The 20,481-nt window shown below is 37.7% G+C and overlaps 1 protein-coding gene across 3 annotated transcripts in view; it reads right to left on the reverse strand.

The window, feature by feature from the left end:
• adgrl2a (adhesion G protein-coupled receptor L2a) overlaps nt 1-16,562 on the reverse strand; it is a 264,519-nt gene extending 247,957 nt beyond the window's left edge. For 2 of the 3 annotated variants that reach the window (XM_078945821.1, XM_078945818.1), the window contains exons 1-2: nt 16,420-16,562; nt 1,570-1,713 (exon numbers count right to left, since the gene is read on the reverse strand). The gene's annotated coding sequence lies outside the window, so the exon portion shown is untranslated. Of the gene's footprint in view, nt 1-1,569; nt 1,714-16,419 lie in introns of those variants that run through there. The other variant, XM_078945802.1, reaches the window with a different exon arrangement.
• Between the last annotated feature and the right edge of the window lie 3,919 nt (nt 16,563-20,481).

Consider the following 20,481-nt stretch of genomic DNA (forward strand, 5'->3'; position numbering starts at 1 on the left):
TTTGTGGTTTCATTGATTTCAAGACTGCAATCATGCCCATCTGATGTAGCAGGCTACGAGGGGATGAGTGGAGCAGCAGAGTGTACCAGCTCTGTTTGTCAGACAAGTTCGAGATGATTCCTGTGATAATAGACGGCAATGTGGAGTTGAACAGTTGATTTACTGCAAACCAAGCAGAAGATTTTTCTAGCGCTTTGAGATTTTTCCTCAAAATGTAAAGCGCATTCTAAATAAAATGTATTTTTATTATTAGTTTTGTTTACACCAAATCCATAAGTTAATTTCTTTTTTTGACTTATCAAATATTACTATTACTATTAATAATATATTATTATAATCGGTTTATGTGTCTTATCTATAACTATAGCGTTCAAGGTTTTGAATCTGTTTAAGGATTCCATAAATTATCTCTTAACTTTTTTAACTTCACAGCTTTTACTGTGATGATTTAAAAAAAAAAGTGATATCTGTAGAGCTCTTTGAAATTTTCTTTTACTATGCAGGAATTATGGTTCAAAAGGGGCAATCAGATAAAAAAAATTCCCACAAGAAGTTCATAAACTATCATTTTTAATTTAGGAATTTAATTCAACTGTTTGGTCTAATAGAATTAGCTTCACAATATACAAGAGCTCCCATATTTTATGCTAGAATTTATTGTAGAAACTTCTAGTTTTTTCCTGTGTGCAAAGCATTTTGTTAAAACCAAATACTTCTTTGTTGTCTTACCAATAATATTGCAAAATTATGTAAAGGCAATATTTAATTAAAAAAGGACTCATACCGAACCACACTGCAAAAACTGAATCTCAAGAAAGTAAAAAGACCCTCATTTCAAGAACAATTGTCTTATTTTCTGTCTTGCAAAAAAAATAATCTCCTCAAGAAAGTTTTTCCAAAGCAAATAATCTTAGTTTGAGAAAACATGTCTTAGTAATGAGAATTTTATTCTTGCCATTTTTTTTCCTACATTGGCATATTTTCTGTTAATTTAAGAAAATCAGCCATGCAGTGGAGTATGAATATTGACCTATTTCTGAGGGTTCTGTTTTTGCAGTGCAGCAACAACTTGATCTACAAACATGTGGATAAAGGAGAGATTATTTTAATTTGTATCATTTGGTTGCAACAAAGTTGCAAATCTGTTTGCTTTTTACTCAAAGAAGAAGTGGGGAAAAAAAGGCAAACGGTTACAAAATAAAATTAGGAATTAGGGTGCTTAAAAAAAAAAAGAACTTTTGATAAACTGTTTTTGTTGTTGACTACATAAAAACTACCATCACAGCAAATGGATGCATATTCATAAATTATCTGTAAATAATTATAAAGCTTTCAACTTTACATTCCTTTCCTTAAAAGTAAAAACTTTTCTGAATATAGACAGTAAAATTGTTAAAAACATAAAATAAAAATGTTTTTTTTTTTAAACTCCGACTTCATAAAGTCCAACAATAAATAAAATCAAACAGCATCGAACACAAGCAACCAATCACACGCGTAGCAATTAACACTGACAGGAATTGCTTTCAGTCTATCTTTGTAAAATCGGCAGGGATTTGATAGCCTTACCTGCAGTGGAGTGCTTTCCTCATGCAGTGTTGAAGCTGTAAGTGTCTTGTGCTTTGGGACGGGGGGAGATCTCTGGTTCACTTGTTGTTTGTCGGGAATGGGGTAGTTTGCTGTGTGGCTGGAAGCGACACTCCTGAGGGCCCACTGTGAATAGAGATCAGGATAATAGACACAGTCACACAACAAAGACTGATAATCCTGTCTCGCCCCGCAGCTCCCGTGTTGCAATCAGACATTTTAAGGGCAGTTAAGTTGCAGCAAGGGGCGGCTGAATGAACTGCGGTCAGGAAAGACTCCCAAGCTCCCATTATGGACAGTAACCGGTGTCAATTCACAGCAATTAGACCACTCAGATGTGTCAGTAGACAGGCCTCAAATTAATAAATAAATAAAGTCAACTGGAAGTGCGCGCTGGTGGAGCCCTCTGAGTCATCTGAGTCTCCCTGTGGTCTATTTCAGAGCAGAATGCTTTGTCCTTCAAAAAGTGACGAGGTGCGTGCTTCTCTTCTCCTCGCCATCCTCTGTGACCTTTTTCGGGGGAAAATTGTCCTTAGCAAGCAAGTTGTTCACATTTGCTTCCCTGTGACATAAAATTGTGTGGATCTTTACAAGGGGGTTCATGATCAGTTCAAACAAATGTTAGAGCGCTGCTGCTTCACCCCTCCTTCATTCACCGGCAGCCACAGATGGCCCATCGCCAATAGGGACCGTCTCAAATGAACCCACAAAAAAAAGTCATTAGATATCAGAAACTGGTCAGATATTCAGTCAGAGCAAGTTGAAAACGTAAAAATTGCAGACTTAAACACCCACTTCAATGAAAATCGTCTTTTTATCATGTTCTTGTGGCATTTTTATGACGATGGAGGACATATTTTAAGGAAAATCAAGCTCAAAATTGGATTTCTGAGTATTTCTTTTCCCAAATCGTTGTGAATCGTGAGCAGATGAAAAACTGGAGTTTGAAAAAAATCCTATATACATAGATAAACGGATTTCTATATGACATAGAAAGAGCCCTAAGCGCCCAGCAACGAGGATGGGAAGGTGGGCGGAGTTGTGCCACACAAACGGTCTCTCCCACAACTCAGAGGCAAAATTCAAATGAACTATTGCCACTCTGCCTCCTATAAAATGACCTTTTTTATGTATTTATTTTGATTTAAAATGGCATAATCATAAATAAAATAACACTGGGAATGCTTTTAAAATAGATACAAAGATGACCGGAGTGGGTCTGTGAGGCTCACTTCTGTATTGCAGTCTGGGAGAATTATCCTGATAGTAACTTTTTGATTTGTTGTTGTTGAAGGAGTTCTGTGAAATACAGACATCAAGAAAGTTATTCTGTATGTAAAAATCTAGTTAAATTGAACAAAAAGTGTCACATCTCTAACAATGTAGCACATGGCCTCCACAGCTATGGTCACATCACTTGATCATCAAGGCAAATGCCAACTTACACAACTAAAAAAACTAAAAAAAAAAAATTTGGGGGGGACATTTTTTAGCTGCAGAGAAAAACCTGGAAGCAATACTTTCTCCATTTCACAGAGTTTTCAATCAAGAGTAAGTCATTACTTTCAGAATCAGGCGTAGCTTCACTTTGCCGCCCAACTTCAACTGAATGCCTCACCTTTCACCAACGCATAAATAATGTGCCAACTGCCTTTGATCTGCTGGAAGTGATAACTTCACTAGCATGGACACCTTCCACTGATGGAAGCGACTCAGCCCCGTCCAAATAAGTGCCAACGAGCATCACTCACACAATGAATCTGTTTGTTTTGGTTTCACAGAAATGAATTTTATATTGATTTTACCATCTCAATGTTGAAAACATTTTCATTTAGCATGGTTTTATGGAATCATTTTATAGCAGTTATAGTTTAAATTAATCTGCGTAGATTTGCACTCTTAAAGCTTCCCTTCTGTCTTCACTGGTCAATTAGGAACAAACTCTATATCTACCCAATTATCTTAATATAATTTAACTTGATAAAGCCTACACTGGGCCAGGTGGCGTCTGATTACTGAAAGGGAATATCATAACATTCATTTTTTAATAAAATAACTGGTAAAGTCTGCTATTTTCTGGAAAATCCCATCAATGACAGCTGTCAGCAGCTTTTCAGAGTCCACACTGAATACTTGAGATTGTAATTCCCACAAAAATCACAGAGGCCCGTAAAAGCTCTCTCCTGTGTCAGCAGGGCAGATTGGGTGACTGTTCCTGGACAGTCTGAAACCCTGATACAGCTGAAGCAGGGGGAAAAAAAATAACATGGCAAAGTGAGCACACAAAGCTCTTTTCTGAGAGGTCAAAGCGAACACAAGTCCTCCTTTCAGACTGAAAGAAAAATAAAAGCCTGTGTGACTTTCACCACACCTGCTTTGACCAAAGTGCCCAAGCCGCGTGAAACGAAGGGTCACAATGTAACAATAGTGACATTAAAATTTGTTATAATTGCTTCTCATTTCCATATTCCATTGAACCAGCAAAAATATGCTAAGCAATGGTCTGAACCTCACCGAGGCCATTTATTTTGCCCTCATTCATTTAAAGTGCTAATGGAAATGAGCACAGATTCAGCACAAAGCAATATTCCACTATGTTTTCACTTCATTTTTTTCACATTTAATGACACGGATATTTAATTTTTAAAGTTCACCCCTAAAAAAAAAAGAAGAGCTCCACTTTTAGAAGTACAAAACATCTGCAAGAGCAAATGAATCTTTAGTTTAGTTAATGTAGATGGAAATTAGGCTGAAAACAGGTTTGGGTTAGCGCTGGGAACTTATTAGCAAAGCCTCCCTGGTGGCTGAACTTCCAGAGTAAAAAGAAGAAAAATTCCTTCTCTCAGAAATTGGCTGCAACACCATGAGCGTCTTTTGCTGGTAAAGAAACACTTCAAACACCCAACCCTTAATGAAACCCACCAGAGAAGCCCCGTACCAATTAATGTACAACTCACATGAATAACCCATGTGACAGAACCCATATGCCCTCTTTGCATTCTACACAGCCCACCAAGCATAAAGACCGGTTTATATAGTAATCGGCCTTCGCATCAATCGAATCGTGCCCCTACCACAATCGTGCAGTGTGGTTCATACTAAGATTGGCCGGTCACGGTTGCGTCTGTCCGTGATAACCGCAACAAACTTCTGAGTGGCTTTGATGCTTTTCAACCGGATGATGTGATCGTCTCCAGTGTATCTGTGCTTTGGCATTTTATTTATAGTGATATTTAGGGATTTTTGAGATTTACTTTTTTATTTTTTATAAAGCTTGTTTTTTTTCTGTCTGTTGCAAAGGTTTTCTAAAAAGAAAAGATTACTTCAACTTAAAAAGTTTGCTGTTAATTAATGGTGCAGACATGAAAAGTAGGTGGTACCTCAGTTTTCTTTTTTTTGTGCATTTTAAAAGCCTAAGCATACTAATAACTTTCCTTTTTTTAAATAAATTACATTTAAAATAATTTGCCACTTTGCCACTTTAGGCAAAGTTATTACTGCATTAGAATTAAATATACAGGGAAAATTTGTGTTTTTTTCCATTTTGAAATCATGTGAAATCATGTCTGACTTCTCTTGGATTTACAATGGAGTACTATAGCAACCTTGTCTTTGAAATCCTGGGATGTGGAAACAGTCATTTTCTGGATTGTGTTTGCTCCACCATTGTGTCTTCTAATCACCCAAGTTAGGTTCAGATTAAAATTCCAATCGCGGGGAATGCCATCAACTTGTGTCACATTTCGCAATGATTGTGGTGATTCCCTCCCAATGGCCTAGCGACCTATGAAAAATAAACCGCGCCTCTGACATCTATAATACAAACAGAATGTTCAACAGCACTATTAATCATGTTTTATGCTGATGATACCTTTCTGTTGTTTACAGATGTTTATTTATTTTGTTTAACACATTTGTAAAATAACTCTTTAAAAAGGCTCCTATAGTTTGATGAGGAGTGATTAGGATTTGTAGACAACATAAATGTAAAAAATCTGCAGATTTTCCACATTACCACCTGCTGTTGTTTTATTACTCTCAGATCTTCTCTGTCAAGAAATATAGATATTTGTAAAAGCACTGACAGGATTAGGCAGGGTTTTCTACCTCCTGCGGCATGCGGCCTGGGTCATGCTGAGAGCACCAGGAGTTCTGTGGATGCCTGTTAAGGATGGAGAGGATTTGGCCAGCTCACTGCATTGTTCTGACTTGATCCAAACAAAGCCAACAGCATGACACCAACCTAGGGGGTCCACTCTGTTTCTGTCACTTGGCCTCCCTCTTTTTAATAGTGTAATATTATCTTTATATAATTCTCCATGTGACAGACAAAAGTAAAAAACTGAAGTGACAATTAGTGGAAACAAATTCCATTGTTTATTGTTTTCCCATCACTTTTAATAGCAAAATATGTTTTAGAGAAAATTTATTAAAAATATTTTTGTGGTTTAAAAGATGAAAAAATTGGCTTTCATTGAGTTTTTATTAAATACTTTTTTATATTATATTTTAAATTAGTATTTAATAATTGATTCTGCTCTGCAGTTTCAGAAAATACAGTTTGAACTCTATGTAGAAAACTGCTGATGCAAAAAAAGTTATCTTCAGTTATCTAAAGAAAAGGTTTTTACGTTCTACTTAACTACATATAAACAAAAACTCAGGACATTTTTGCAAATTCACAAACCACATGTCATTTTCTTTAATACATTATATTGTTTATAATCCAAGAAAAAAAAAATCAAAATCAAGCTCAAGTAGCTCAATTCTCACTCAGTAAATGCAAACAATCCAAGAATTACTGACATCTAGAGACTAAACGTGAGATTACAATCACATTAAATGTAAGAATATACAAAAATGAAGAGTGTTTGTTTTGTAGAGCTTCAAACTAAAAAAATAAATAGATTTGCTGCTGCAAACCATGAAATACAGCTTGTTATTTATATAAGCAGTAGAAAAGGGTTCAGTTGTAGCCAGTATTAATTTCCTCCATTGATTGTGCTGACGTTCACACAACAAACACAAACATGAGGCAACCTGTGAGAGATGCCACTTGAACGTCACACGTGACTTTGTGGCATTAAACAAAAAACTTACACAAACTTAAGTTTTGAAAACCAAAAAGTTTGGAAAAAAATTAGCATTTTTAATTATCTTAAAATGGAAAATTTGCAAAGTCGCGTTTTTTGTTCTTGGCCTTTACTAGGCCAAGAACAGATTATTTATCAAATCCATGAGGATTTATAACTTCAAATAAAGATAAAGTGCTTCATGTCATCAGAAAAATATTTTTACAACATTCAGAATTTAATTGTACTTATTGCAGTATCAATAATAATAATGAACAAGCAGTGTTAGCACGAAAGGTTTGCACCAAAAGAAAACTTTCTGAAATATGGTTTTTAGAGTTGAATTCAGCACCAAAATATCACATAAAAGCAATTTAGCTAAACAGTTCGGAAACTGTGCACCAGCACCTCAAAATCACTAACAGTTTTAGGGACCCGGTGGGAGAGAAAAGATGATCCAATCAATGAGAGTGGAGCTGCCGGCCTCCCTGAAGTGTGCAAATTGTCAGCATAAAGAGAGCGTATGTGTTCACCCACTCCTTTCTGATTATCGGTTCTTTAAAAAACCAAAACAGTCTGTTGATATAAATGCATAAGAAATTCTAATGTCAATGCCTAAAACATGCCAACATGATCAGTGAGGTTTTGTTTTTCTTCACTGCACACAGACGGGACAGGACAGGCAGCAGGATTTGATGTGTGGAAAACGTTGCATCCAATAAGAAATGCATCATGCAGCTGCAATAGCCATCTTGCCTATTAGTTATGCCACTGATTAATCTAATATTTACACAAAATTTCATCTCATCATTGCTTTGGAGATTTAACATACTAAGTGAGGAAATTTTTTCAAAGCAATCATGAAACTAAAAAAATAAATATTAAAAATCCCTGTTTATTAAACCAACATAAGACTTGAAATACAATAATTCATAAGAACTATAATCATTTGGAGGCTGAATCTGCAGACCTAATAATAGATTCATGTTCCATAACCACACTTTTGTAAAGGGACTAACCTCTGCTGTGGATTGTTTCGGCTGTCTTCAGGCGTACCGGCAGCTCATTCATTCATTCATTCATCTTCTTGACCGTTTATTCCCTTTCGGGGTCACGGGGTTGCCGGAGCCTATCCCGGCCACCTGGGCGTAGGCAAGGGATGCCCTGGACTGGTCGCCAGTCTGTCGCAGGGTAGAATACCTTCAACCACACATCCATTCACTCTCACACTCACAGCTACGGACAATTTAGAGTTGCCAATTAACCTATGAAGCATGTTTTTGGACAGTGGGAGGAAGCCGGAGATCCCGGAGAAAACCCACGCATTCACGGGGAGAACATGCAAACTCCACACAGAAAGGTCTCCCGTTGATGTAGTTTATCATGTCCCCCAGCCGGGACTTGAACTGGGGGCCTTCTTGCTGTGAGGCAAGAGCGCTAACCACTGCGCCACCGTGCAGCTGCGTACCGGCAGCTGCACATCTCAAAGACAACACGCACAAAGCACAAACTCCAAACTCACAGTCCATCATACATAATGGAACACCTAAATCATTTAAATCGAGAGATAACTAAACATCTCATGAGCCGGGATTCAAAAAGCTGTTTTTTTTTTTTTAATAATGCATACTATTTAATTGAAGACTAGAAATTTTGACAGATGTGACAACTTCCATTTGAAACTAAAAAAAAACTAAGAAAAGCCCCCCCCCCTCCCAGTTTTTAGCGCATTTCTTTTATATGCAATTAAAGAAAAATGGACTTAAACTTCCTAAATATTTGCCTTACACAATGTTACACAGGTTTTTAACAATCAATTATCTATTTACAGCTGCTATTGATCTTCCTTGTTTGAGGGTTCAGATTTAAATCTTCCCCATGCTCCGTCTTTGATATGTGCACATTTGATTTTTAGTGGGCCCCTCTTTTTTTTGTTCCAGGCATCACAGAGGTTGAGCTCCGTTGGATCACCACTCTCCTTCTCATCCTCGACGTAAACCCCCATTTTGTTCAGCACAGACACAGCATCCATCAGCATGATCAATGCTTTTGTCCTCCACTCTGGGAGCGCTTTCCACTGAGCGCGATATGGAAACTTTAACTTGAAATTCTTCTCATTACACTTCTTTTTTTTTCCTTTTTGTTTCCTCTGCATTGCACTTTTCAAGTCTTGTTAAAATAAATGTGCTTTTTTTTAACCTTTTTACATATGTAGGCTCTGCTCCTTGTGATTTCTATTTAGCAAACTTAAAAAAAACATCTTCATAAGAATGTACTATAGAAAATGCATATAGCAAATGGCAGTCTAATGTCATTTCAGCGCATTCCCTGAAGGTCAGCTTTCTCTAGGCGAAGGATTCTCCATCAACCAGGTGTGTTACTTTTGCACTTCCAAAAATGTTTTTGGTAGAGCATCCCCTTCATAGCCTGCAGAGGAAGGCCAGTTCACACAGATCAGGGTGCGAGAACAGCAAATTAATCTCTCACACAAAAAAACAAAACAAGGGGTGGGTCTCTAAGGGCGGGAGCTTAGTGGGTCTGCAATGAAAATGCTGAGCCATGGCACATAAATAGAAAAAAGTGAGGTCATGGTGGACAAGATGAAGCAGTTTTTACACCAAATCTGACTAGGAAGCTCTTTCCTGCAGGGGTTTTGAGGTTTTTGAAACTCTCAGCAGCTTTCAATGTGGGGCAGTCTGTGCAGAATGCCAAAGCTTTAAGTCCTATAGAACATATCCAAAAGAACTAAAAAAATAAATTTAATGCCTTTTTAACATCTCAGCAAAACTTTAGTTAAGGCTTACAGTTAAATGCTAGTTATGTATACATGTGGATTTGCTAGAAAGTGACGAGAAATATGCAAATGAAAAGCTGCACTCTGATGTATAATATGTATTTCAACACCAATATTTGATGAATTTGACTTTGCTCCATGTTTGTCCAGGGGCACAGCTATGGGGGGAGGTACCTGCTTTTGGATTCAATATTAGTATCAATAATTTTGCCTAAGATTAAGGAATCCATACAAGCTTCTTTAAGAAAAAATAAAAATAAACAATAATTTAATATGAAATCTTGAGACCTCAAATTGCGTATTTTATGAGATTTTTTTACATATACTTTTTTTGATCATTTGATTTGTAAGGGCCTTCCGCTCTGACGTTCTCATTTTCCACCCTTCCAAAGGCTTCTGCCCCCCTCCAAAGAAAAATGTTCTGTGTCTGTCCTTCACCACCTGTGCAAAATGTGGCGACATTTCGCTTTGGTTTGGTAAAATTTCAATAACAAATTAAAAGTTAATAACCAGATAATGAAAGCAAAAACAGATAGTTAAGTAAAGCATAACTGGGGTAGGATTATACAAATGTACGTCCTCCAAGGACTTTTTAAGTCTTTTTGACAAATTTCAAATTTAATGGATTCATTGTGTATAAGTATAAATATATGCATTTCTGATTAAGAGTAATAAAATGGCATCATTTACATGTGTGTGTCAATAAATGTAAATAGAAGTATACATTTTTTACTCACCAAATGTTATTTTTCCAATTGTCATCCAATGTTATGATCTATCCGTCTATCCATCTGTATTTCTTTTGTCTTATTTAGTGATAGATTGTTTTGATTGCTTAAAATAAACCAATTCCAATGTTGCAAATGTGGCAGTCCAATCAAGTAGCTTTTGAAAAAAAAACAACTGCACTGTCCCATGAAGTCACTGGCTGCTGTGCGATTGGTTGGGGTTCCAGTAATCGTAGACGGTGGGTTTTTGTCAGATAAATGAGTGGAGCTTTGGTTTGTCCTCCACAGGAAATGTAACCCCCCCCCCACACACACACAGACACACACACACACCCACACCCACACCCACTCCCCTCTCCGACATTAATGCATCCACACCTCGTTCGAGCGATCTGATCAGTAAATCTTTAAATCAAATGGGTTTCATTGAAATCCCACAAGCAACAAAGCCCGACCCGCTCATTCGGTCTCCCCTCTGGAAGTCGAATCCCACCATCAGAAGGACAAAGACCTTTTAAATTGCAATGTTTATGTGCTCTCAGTACAACATCATTGGCACTACATGGGCTGATACTTACCACAAAAGGGCCATTAATTTAACTGAGAGCAATATTTCAAAAAATGTGCAACAATCCTCTGAACAGCCTTTTCTAAAAGCTATTAGTTCACACTGCTGATGTACACCAGCAGCTATTAACGCTCTGAGAGATTTTCCTAAGTTAATTCCTAATGAAAAATAAATTGAGTTGGTCCCTACACTTTCATAACATTTCCTCGTCACAATAAATGGGCTCCTTTATGAGGAAAGACACGCTGTTGTTAATGATTTTATAAGCAGGGAGCCCACCTGACATCCTGTTTTCTATTACTGTTCTTTATTGAATTTGCTAGGCGCGCTGTAGGTGACCTAACCTATAAAAGGGCACTCCATATTAAATTATCAGAGCTCCTTGAAATTTTATAAATTCAGAGTTGGCTTCACAGAGGGATCTCAGAGCAGAAACTAATGGCTTCACCTTTTGCTTTGAATAAATCAATTGAACCAAAGGTTAGAACACATCATGCCAGGACATATCAATGCAGTTTTTAACATCATAACATGCAGTAATTCTTGAGCTTTGATTGGCAGTTGAGACAGGGTTTTTGGTGAGAACGTCTGTTTGTAAAGCTTAACTTAAAGCAGAGATATTAAATTATACATCCTGTGTTTCATTTTAGGTTGCATGCCATCTTATTTATGGATGCAAAACTGTGCTTTGGAAAAGTTTATTTTTTTAAATGCTCTTTGTAACCAAATGATGCTTCATCTGTTGTGTCAAAAACATTTTTATGTATGTATTTCCAACATGAAAAGGACAAAAAAATAATAAATAAATAAAATTTAATAGTCTAAACAACAACAACAACAAGCAAAAATAATTATAATAATTTCTAACAAAGCTGTATTGGTGTGTTGGAACAGTTTAGATATTTAAACTGCTAAATACATTAAAAACATTTTTAACCAAATTAGATAAACTAATATTTTAACAGAAACTACTGTCATTATATTAATTGCTCACTGCTATTTTCCCATTATTCCTATTTTTTTTGTATATTATAATTACTTTGATATAACAAACTTTTTCTGAACAGATTTTTATAAATATATAAAAAAAATTGAATATGATTTTTGTATGAAAAGAGCTTTGAAATATGATCCTTTTATCCTTGACAGAGCACAAGCTTCTGCCGGTGTCACTTTGTTCCAGTTTGTAACCTAACAAGAGGTTGGTGGCACATAAATAAAAGGGCCAATCAGAAACATTTGTTGCAGCTGGAAACATGGAAATATGAGGCTCCTCCATTTGAGGAAATGGAAGACGTTGTCTCGTAACAAAGTCGGGAATATGGATAGGATCATTCAAGTGTGCTCCATCTGAGTCAGGACAAATGCTTTTAAGAAACAGTCAAGCGTGAAGGAAATTCAATTGCATATTGAAGACAAAATTTTTCTTTTGCCATAGTCGGGTTTGGACGCAAAATTCAGACAGAAAACATACTTATTCAAAGGTTTTTAGTTGGGCCGGATTTGCTTTTCACAATAGAGAAATTAACACAAAATGTACCTGTTTTTATACTCGATGATATTTATGCTTTTATAAGTCTGCAGATTTTAATGCACAAGTTTCGAAGAGTAAAAAAAACGTTTACCAATTTGAATTCTTTGAGTAAATTAACAGCTCAGTGGCCTTGTGGTCAGAGTGTCTGGAAGGTCATGAGTTCAAATCCAGGCTGAGTCATGCCAAAGACTTTAAAAATGGGACCCATTTTGGGACCCATCCCTGCTTGACAGTCAGCATTTAGGGATTGGGGGGTTAATCATGCAGGGGATGGGTCAAATGCAGAGAACAACTTTCACACACCTAGGTGTGTGACAGATAGTGGGACTTTAACTTAAATATGAAAGTGAAAGTGCATCTGTATAGGTTGTTTAGAAGGACAACTTGAACACTTTTCCATGCAAGACGGGACAAATAAAAGCAAGGCTATACTTTTGGGCAGAATATTTCATTAAATCATATATTTTTCCTTTTCTGCGACTCAATCTAATTATCATATTCTTTTTTTAATTTTATTTACCTATGGTTTGTCTTCCTTTTTGAGTGAAGACTCTCATGGTGAACTTTTAATTTTAATAAATGTTCTTTACCTACAACCCATTTCACCTGTGAAAAGTTTTATAACAAAACATCTTTTCTCTGGTGAAAAGAAAAAAAAAGGAATTATTGCAATTATTGCAATTAAATTACTAAAACTTTTCTTTAAAATGATCTTCATCCCCTTATCTCAAGTATGAGGTTGCTGGGTTTTTTTTTCAAGTTCTCTTAACACAACACCACTCTAAATATGTCCTTCACACCTGTGCACAAACAATCTGAACTTGTGATGCAGCTGCTTGTACAAAAATGCCAAGTGGCTTTAAGAGTGTTTTTAAAATCCGGGGTCTGTGTTTCAGGCCAGGGACACCTGCTTCAACTCCACAAACTGTTTGTCAAACAGTCCCTCAAATGGCCATGAAGTTACTTTATTCAACAGTGGAGCAAAGAAAAATATAGAAATGCAAGTATGACATGACTTTGGGGTCCATCTACCTAATGAATTCAGAAAAGGTTTTGCAGAAGGAAAGGTGACAGATTCGCCTCCACTTCGAACATGAAACCTTATTTCACACATAGAATAAAGCAGATTTTTTAGAAGAACCTCAGAGCAGATTTTAAGACATTAAACAAAAAGTAAACTTAACGATGCAGATACATTTGAATATTTTTCAGTCTTTGAAGTCTCACCAATTGTGCTTACATTCCATTAATCAATTAGTTCTGCACTTTTACAAGTTTCCACTAATAAACTGTTTACAGTTTATGGTTAAGGATAAGTATAGGATTAGGGTTAGGATTTAAGTTAAGTTTGCATTTAGGGCAGGCATGTCCAAAGTCCAGCCAGTGGGCCAAATGTGGGCTGCATTACATTTTCTCCTGTCATAGAATTAATAATATGTACCCCCCAGCATATTCTAAAAGCTGCGTGTGTGATTTCTTGATTGTGAATGGCTAAATTCCGTTATGAACCGATGTAAACTTATGGAAACACTGTCCCATAACCCTTTCCACCACCACGACTAGTGGGGAAAAAAGAAAAAAGAAGGCAACTGTGTCCATCCATGCCAAGAGACTGTGGCTGTTTTTAAGGAGTTCAATATGAAGACAAGACAAAACATGCCATCTATTAACTTGGAATGAACGGTGCGAAAAATTCACAGTAATTTTGGCAAAAACACGTATAGATGCATTTGTTTTCTATGTGAATAAATGAAAAGTATGCCATTGCAATAAAAAATATTATTTAAATAGATCATTTGCATTTAATGTTATTAAATTATTTTAATCCAGGCCACTTACGGGAGAAGGCAGGGGACACCCAGGACAGGTTGCCAGACTGTCGCAGGACCACAATCACACGCCCATGCCCACTCAAATTCACACCTGGGGATAATTTAGAGTAACCAAATAACCTAGGCCATATGTGATGAGGTGAAAATGTTTGAGGGCCAACCATTTTGCCTGACATTTGTAAAACTAATTTCATTCAGTCATTCATCGTCTAAACCTGTTTTTGTCCCTTTCTGGGTCACAGGGCTGCTGGAGCCTATCCTGGCCACTCGTGAGCAATGGCAGGGTACATCCTGGACAGGTCACCAGTCTGTCGCAGAGCCACAAATCACACACCCATGCACACTCACATTCACACCTAGGGACAATTTATAATAACCAATTGACCGATGAAGCATGTTTTTGGACGGTGGGAGGAAGCCGGAGTTCCTGGAGAAAACTTAAGCATGCACAGAGAGAACATGCAAACTCCACACAGAAAGGTCCCCTATTGGTGACTCTGTTTCAGGTCATCTAGCCAGGACTTGAACCGGGGCCTTCTTGCGAGGCAAAAAGCACCAACCACTGCGCCACCATGCAGCAAAACCACAAAAAACAAAAACTTCTAAACTGCATAAATATTGTTCTTGATCAAGTTTTTACCTAAGTAGGTCTTTGCAATACAATATTCTCTTTTGCAAATGTAATGTCATGCCATCAGAAACCATTTATAAATAATTTATTTTAATTGTTATATCTTTATACAAATTTTTATTATAAGTCAATGCCATGAATTGATTTATTCTGGAACTGTTCTCTGTGGATCTCTGCAGGTTTGCTGATTCGTGTTTGCTGTGGATTGGACGAAGGCCCAGGATAGCGACTTTAAATCTCAGCCTCCCCCGTCTCCCCCAGGCTTTTTGGCTGAACTCAGTTCATGGTTTGCTTCCCCCGATAGCAACAGAGAGCGGTGCTGCGATCTCCTGATCTGCCCAGATCTTCAGCCGTTTTATCACTGGGTTTGGTCTTAGTTTACAGGTGAAGTGCTATTTTCCAGAGCCATGTTTATTTCCTGTTTTTAGGGAGTTAAGAGCGTGCCTTTTATGTTTCTGTTCTATATCATAGCAGGGTCATAAACACAGACGAAAAAATAGTTTGAGTTTGCTTTTTGGGGCAATTGTTCAGTCAGATGCCTTAATATTCCATTTTACTTTGTTGGATTGATATACTTTTTAAATAAATTATTTTATTATACAAGTAGATCTTTGCATAGCATATATGCTTTGCCTAATTGTGCTACCCAAGTCCTCTATTACTTTGAAGTTACTCTCTGTTACCACTTAAGTTGTCAATATATTCAATAAAAATAAAAATGAAGGTTTTCTTTTTTTTTTTTTGAAGAAAACAAAAGACAACTTGAGGTTTATGCGCCTAAGAAATTTGGGTGCCAAAAAAGGCAGCTTCCAAATTAAAAGTGGCTTCAAATGACTGCATCTGGTTTACAAGAGAGGCAAAATAAAAATGTGAGTTTAAAGTCTTAGGGTCTCTAATGGCTTACAAAAAATGTTGATGATTAGGGCCAAATAAGTATAACAAAAAGGCTCAAAGGAGCTGACTAAAAGCAAAAATAAGATTTTGGCATATTTTAATCCTTAGATTTTAACCCCTATGAGGTCTAGTCTCCGTGAACAATTAAGTCTGTAATGCAAAACTTGCTGGGCACATGATGAGTTATGCAAATTATTTAAAGTTCTTTAAAGATACTTTGCTAAATATTGTTACAGCTAAGAGTAATGTTACTGTAATAAATTACTTTTCTGAATAGTTTATTCCAACACTCCCAGACTGCTCTGCGTCCTGAAACTCCTAAATAAAGAGTGTCGCAACAACATTTCAAGAAATGAGCACTAATGGCATGTTGCATCAAATTCTAAATATAATTCCAGTTTCTACAAGTAAAGGATACATTTACAACAGAACATGACAATTTAATCTGGGAAATAATTGTATCTTCTGGAACAAAATGCTGTCACAAGGTTTGAGAATCTGAATTTGATCATTTGAGCAGCAACAATATTCTCGATGGTACTGAGATAAGTTAAGATTAGAAATGCATAAATAAAGTGGAAGTAGATTTCAACTGTGGACGTCATTTGCCACCAAATTTCTGCTGTGTCTAAAATATATTCATGTGACAGAGCAGGGCCTGTTATGCCAGACAGGAACTCAAACCACATCAGGATAGAGACACATAAGCTGCACATCACACATACCGTCCTACATTTCCATTTTCCTCCACTAAAAACTATGAAGTATCCAATACTCACCCATTCTCTTAACTTTCAGTAGAGCAGCTTGCACACCTGGCTGCTACCCACTTCTCCCTCATACATTCCACTTTGAGGTCCTGCAGGGTCAAGGCTGCAGAGCATCCCTACTTTCGCTAACAGAAGTGGATGGGCAAATCAGAGCAGCTCTAACAACAGAGCTGATATACATAGAAGGTAATTAGACACCAGAGCTGAAAGTCATCAGTAGATTGATTACACCTCTGATATCTTGGTACAGCCCAGTGTGTTTATCTTAGAAAAAGTTTACATTTTGTGGGACATTTTGTTATTGTTTGTGTAAATAGATTAATGTGTATACAGAATGCAACATAGAATGGAATGTATAAGTGACTTGTAATGATTTTAGGGTTTCCAGTTTTTATTGCTGTAAATTAAAGAACACCTTCCAAACGTTTTTTCTGAGTCATCTGGGGTTTCATGGATCTCACTATATGATACATTTTCTCACACAAACGAAGTTTATGGGAAGGATTTATTTTGGGTGAGAATATTCAGAGGAAAAGCAAAGACAAGGGAAGTAACAGAGATACATCGAGGAGAAAATGGAAGGGAGGGAAATTATGGTATAGATGGAGACCAGTGAGCGATAATCCATCACTAACTTGCTTGTCAACCGCAAATTAAACCCCAGACGAAGAAGAAGTGCTGAGTAGAGAGTGCAGTAGAGTTTGTGTGAAGAGGGATCTGAAAATAAGTTAAAGAACTAAGAACCAGAGTGAAAAAACCAAGAACAAATGGGAGGATGAGACATTGGCAGTTGAAAAACCCCAAAGGAAACCAGTCTGTGCTGTTTGGAGCCGGAGGAAACCAGGAATCCATTTCTTTATACTTTTTTTTACTTTGTCACTTCTGTAGGTATTTCAACTGGGAGGCAGGTAATAAAAGACACTGATTTGAATTCTCACATGAGAAAGAAGAAGTGAAGTCCTATTTTTCATAATGTTTTTGTTTGATTGAGTGTTCTCTTTAAGCCCCTTAATGTGTTGTTCCTGCAGCATCCAAAAGTGGAATGTGAATCCTCCTTTACTGTTTATTCACCTTTCATCCAGTCAGATGCCATCAGAGCAAACTAGTTTTTCACTTATTTGTACAGGTGGTTTTGACCCAGGAGGGCAGTAGTGCACAGGGGTCTTGCCCAAGAACCCACATTGGATAAGGCTCATTGCACCCCCTAGGATTGAACCCTGATTTCACTTGTGCCAACTGAGCTATCCAACGGACACCAAAATAATATCTAAAACTTCCCTTTGGTTAAGCCTGCAGCAGCTAACCAGCAAAGTAGAACCAGAGAGCAGCTTTTTCCTCTATAGTTAAAATCATTCATCCATCCATTCAGCTGTACTTGCTTTACATCTTGGGCTGTGGGGTTCCTGGAGCCCAGCCCATCTACAGTGAGGGTGGGGTTCACCCTGGACAGTTTACCAATCCATTGCAGAGACAGAAAGCCACCCTCACATCTGAAGGACAATTTAGTTGCCAATCTCAGCATGTTTTTAGAATGTAGAGAGAAACCAGAGCACCCAAAGAAAACCCATGAGGGGAACACGAAAACTCCAGACAGAAAGAAAAGAGCGCTAACCACTACATCACCATGTATGGTTATAGACCCATAGACGCTTTTTTGGTGTTTTTCACATGTTCTTGAGGCACTTTTCTGAAATTGGAAGGCACACACACACACACAGCTAAGGTCCTTTTTCAGAGGCCTGGGAGCTTAAGGGTCCCGCATCTTAACTGGTCCTAGCACTGCGCTTTTCTAGACTAAATCTTAAAACTGCATTTGTGAGTAATTTTCCATTCAAATCATTGTGAATCTGGGGCAGGTGAAAAACCTGCAGTTGGAAAAAGCTTGCAGCACTGATGTCCCACCCACAACTCAGAGGTGAATTTCTGATGAACTAGTTTGAAAAACAACTTGTGACATAGAAAATACACTGGGTCTGCCACATGCTCCCTGCCTTGAGCTCTCATTAAGTGGTAAATGGTAAATGGCGTATACTTAGATAGTGCTTTTCTACCTACAAGGCCCAAAGCGCTTTACAGGCACAGTCCCATTCACCCATTCACACACACATTCACACACTGGTGGCGGCTCCGCTGCCGAACACTGGCGCCAACTGAACGTAAGATTGCAGGTTCGGTTCCCGCCTTGCACGCCCATGTGTCGAGGTGTCCTTGGGCAAGACACTAAACCCCCCCTTGCCTCTGGTGGCGGTTTGGCGCCAGTTTTCGGCAGCGGAGCCGCCATCAGTGTGTGAATGTGTGTGTACATGGGGGAATGGGACTGTGACTGTAAAGCGCTTTGGGCCTTTGAAAGAAGGTAGAAAAGCGCTATATAAGTATACGCCATTTACCATTTACTGCTGCTCTGCAGAAACTATGCCCCAGAAAATGACACATTTTTTATTTGGCCTAAAAACAGCATAAACATAATTAACAGACTACTGGGAATCCTTGTAAAACAGATGGTTGGGACTGGGTCTTTATGATCAAAGTAAATACATTGTCAGTAGTAGTCTGCAACTATAGAGATGACACAGTTCATTATTGTCTTTTAAAGTTTTACTTGCATCGTTTTTCAGCTTTTTTCAACGATTGCTCAAGACTTGCCTTACCTGTATACAGAAAGGCACCATAGTGCTATGTCATAACAAAGAGCTACTTTACGTAAAGCATCATTATTCATTATTTAAGAACTCACAAAAACCACTTGAAAAGTGGTCATTTATGCCCTTTCTTTACACACATGTATGTTCTGGATTCTGTTTCCGAAGCATAAAATACAAAATTCCCCAAAACAGGTTTCATTTTAAAGGTCAGCTGTTTAGTTTGGAGAAGAAGTCTGGAGTTGTGGTGGATTTTTGACCTTTTAAGAGGATCTTCTTGATCCTCTTATCTTCCTGACCAAGAGCTGACAAATAACCCCCCCCCCCCCCCCTCAAAAAAAAAATAAAAATAAAAATCTCAATTTCAACCTAAGTTCAAGTCACTCCCAGTTACCCTTGTAATGCCTGTCTGCTGTTCTATCTGCAGAATGGGTATTCTCTGTTAAGTAGGTGCAAGGTTTTTATTTTATTTTTTTATTTTAAGCACGACCCAGCTGGAGTGTAAACGCAGAGGGTCGTCCACACACACACAAACACACACACACACCAGCTGGTGTCTGTGAACCTAATCAGAAAAAAAATCATGCCTGAAATATTTAAGACTTGGTATTTTTTGAAACAGTGGCAGCCATCTGTGCCCTGATGTTCCGTCTTCCTATCATGGCTGAGAATGAAGCCCAAACCAAAACAGATACGTGTGAAATGCAGCACTCTGTGTTGCAACTCTCAATCCTGCCTGAATAGCAGCACATTGCTAAAACATACAAAAACACATGGAAAAGTCTGCACCTGTAAAATCAACATTTCCATATTTCTAATGGAGGCAAAGAGGAAACATTGATACAAGACTTCTGATGAACGTTTGCAGCAATCTTAGGTGTCTTACAATGTTATTGTAGGAAAGCCAGCCTGCCGTGAGCTTTAAAACGCTTGCGCTAAACGAGAGATTTCCTGAGACCAAAAAGCAGAAGAGGAAGAGTGCAATCAGTCCAGGTTTGTTCCAAGCAGCATCACTTCCTTCCTTACCGTCAGGAGAGTGTCAGAGAGAGACATTCAAATGGGGTTTTCACCCTGCATTTTCCCAGGACAGTAATGCAGAGCATTTCTAATGCTGTCATTCAAACCAGCTGCCTCTCTCAGCAATAAACTGAACGCCTTGCCTAAGCAATTCAACCCGCCTCCACAGATTGCAATACAGTCAACAAAGAACTTATCTGTCAATGTGAAACTATTCATCAATGAATGTGTTTGTGTGCCAAAGGGTAAAAAGGCAGTTTGAAAAGACCTGAGTTGCTCCTGAATGGCTACTTTCCCCATTTGACTGTTTTCAGTGTTTCACGTTTAGTGAATTCACCTGTTTTGTGTCTGTTGTAGCAGTTAAATGTCACATTAAAACAGCAATTTGAAATGTTGATGGGCGCATCGAAAAAGC

Source organism: Oryzias latipes, chromosome 4 (assembly GCF_053564925.1).
Source record: "Oryzias latipes strain Hd-rR chromosome 4, Olatipes_Hd-rR_3.1".
NCBI lineage: Eukaryota > Metazoa > Chordata > Actinopteri > Beloniformes > Adrianichthyidae > Oryzias > Oryzias latipes.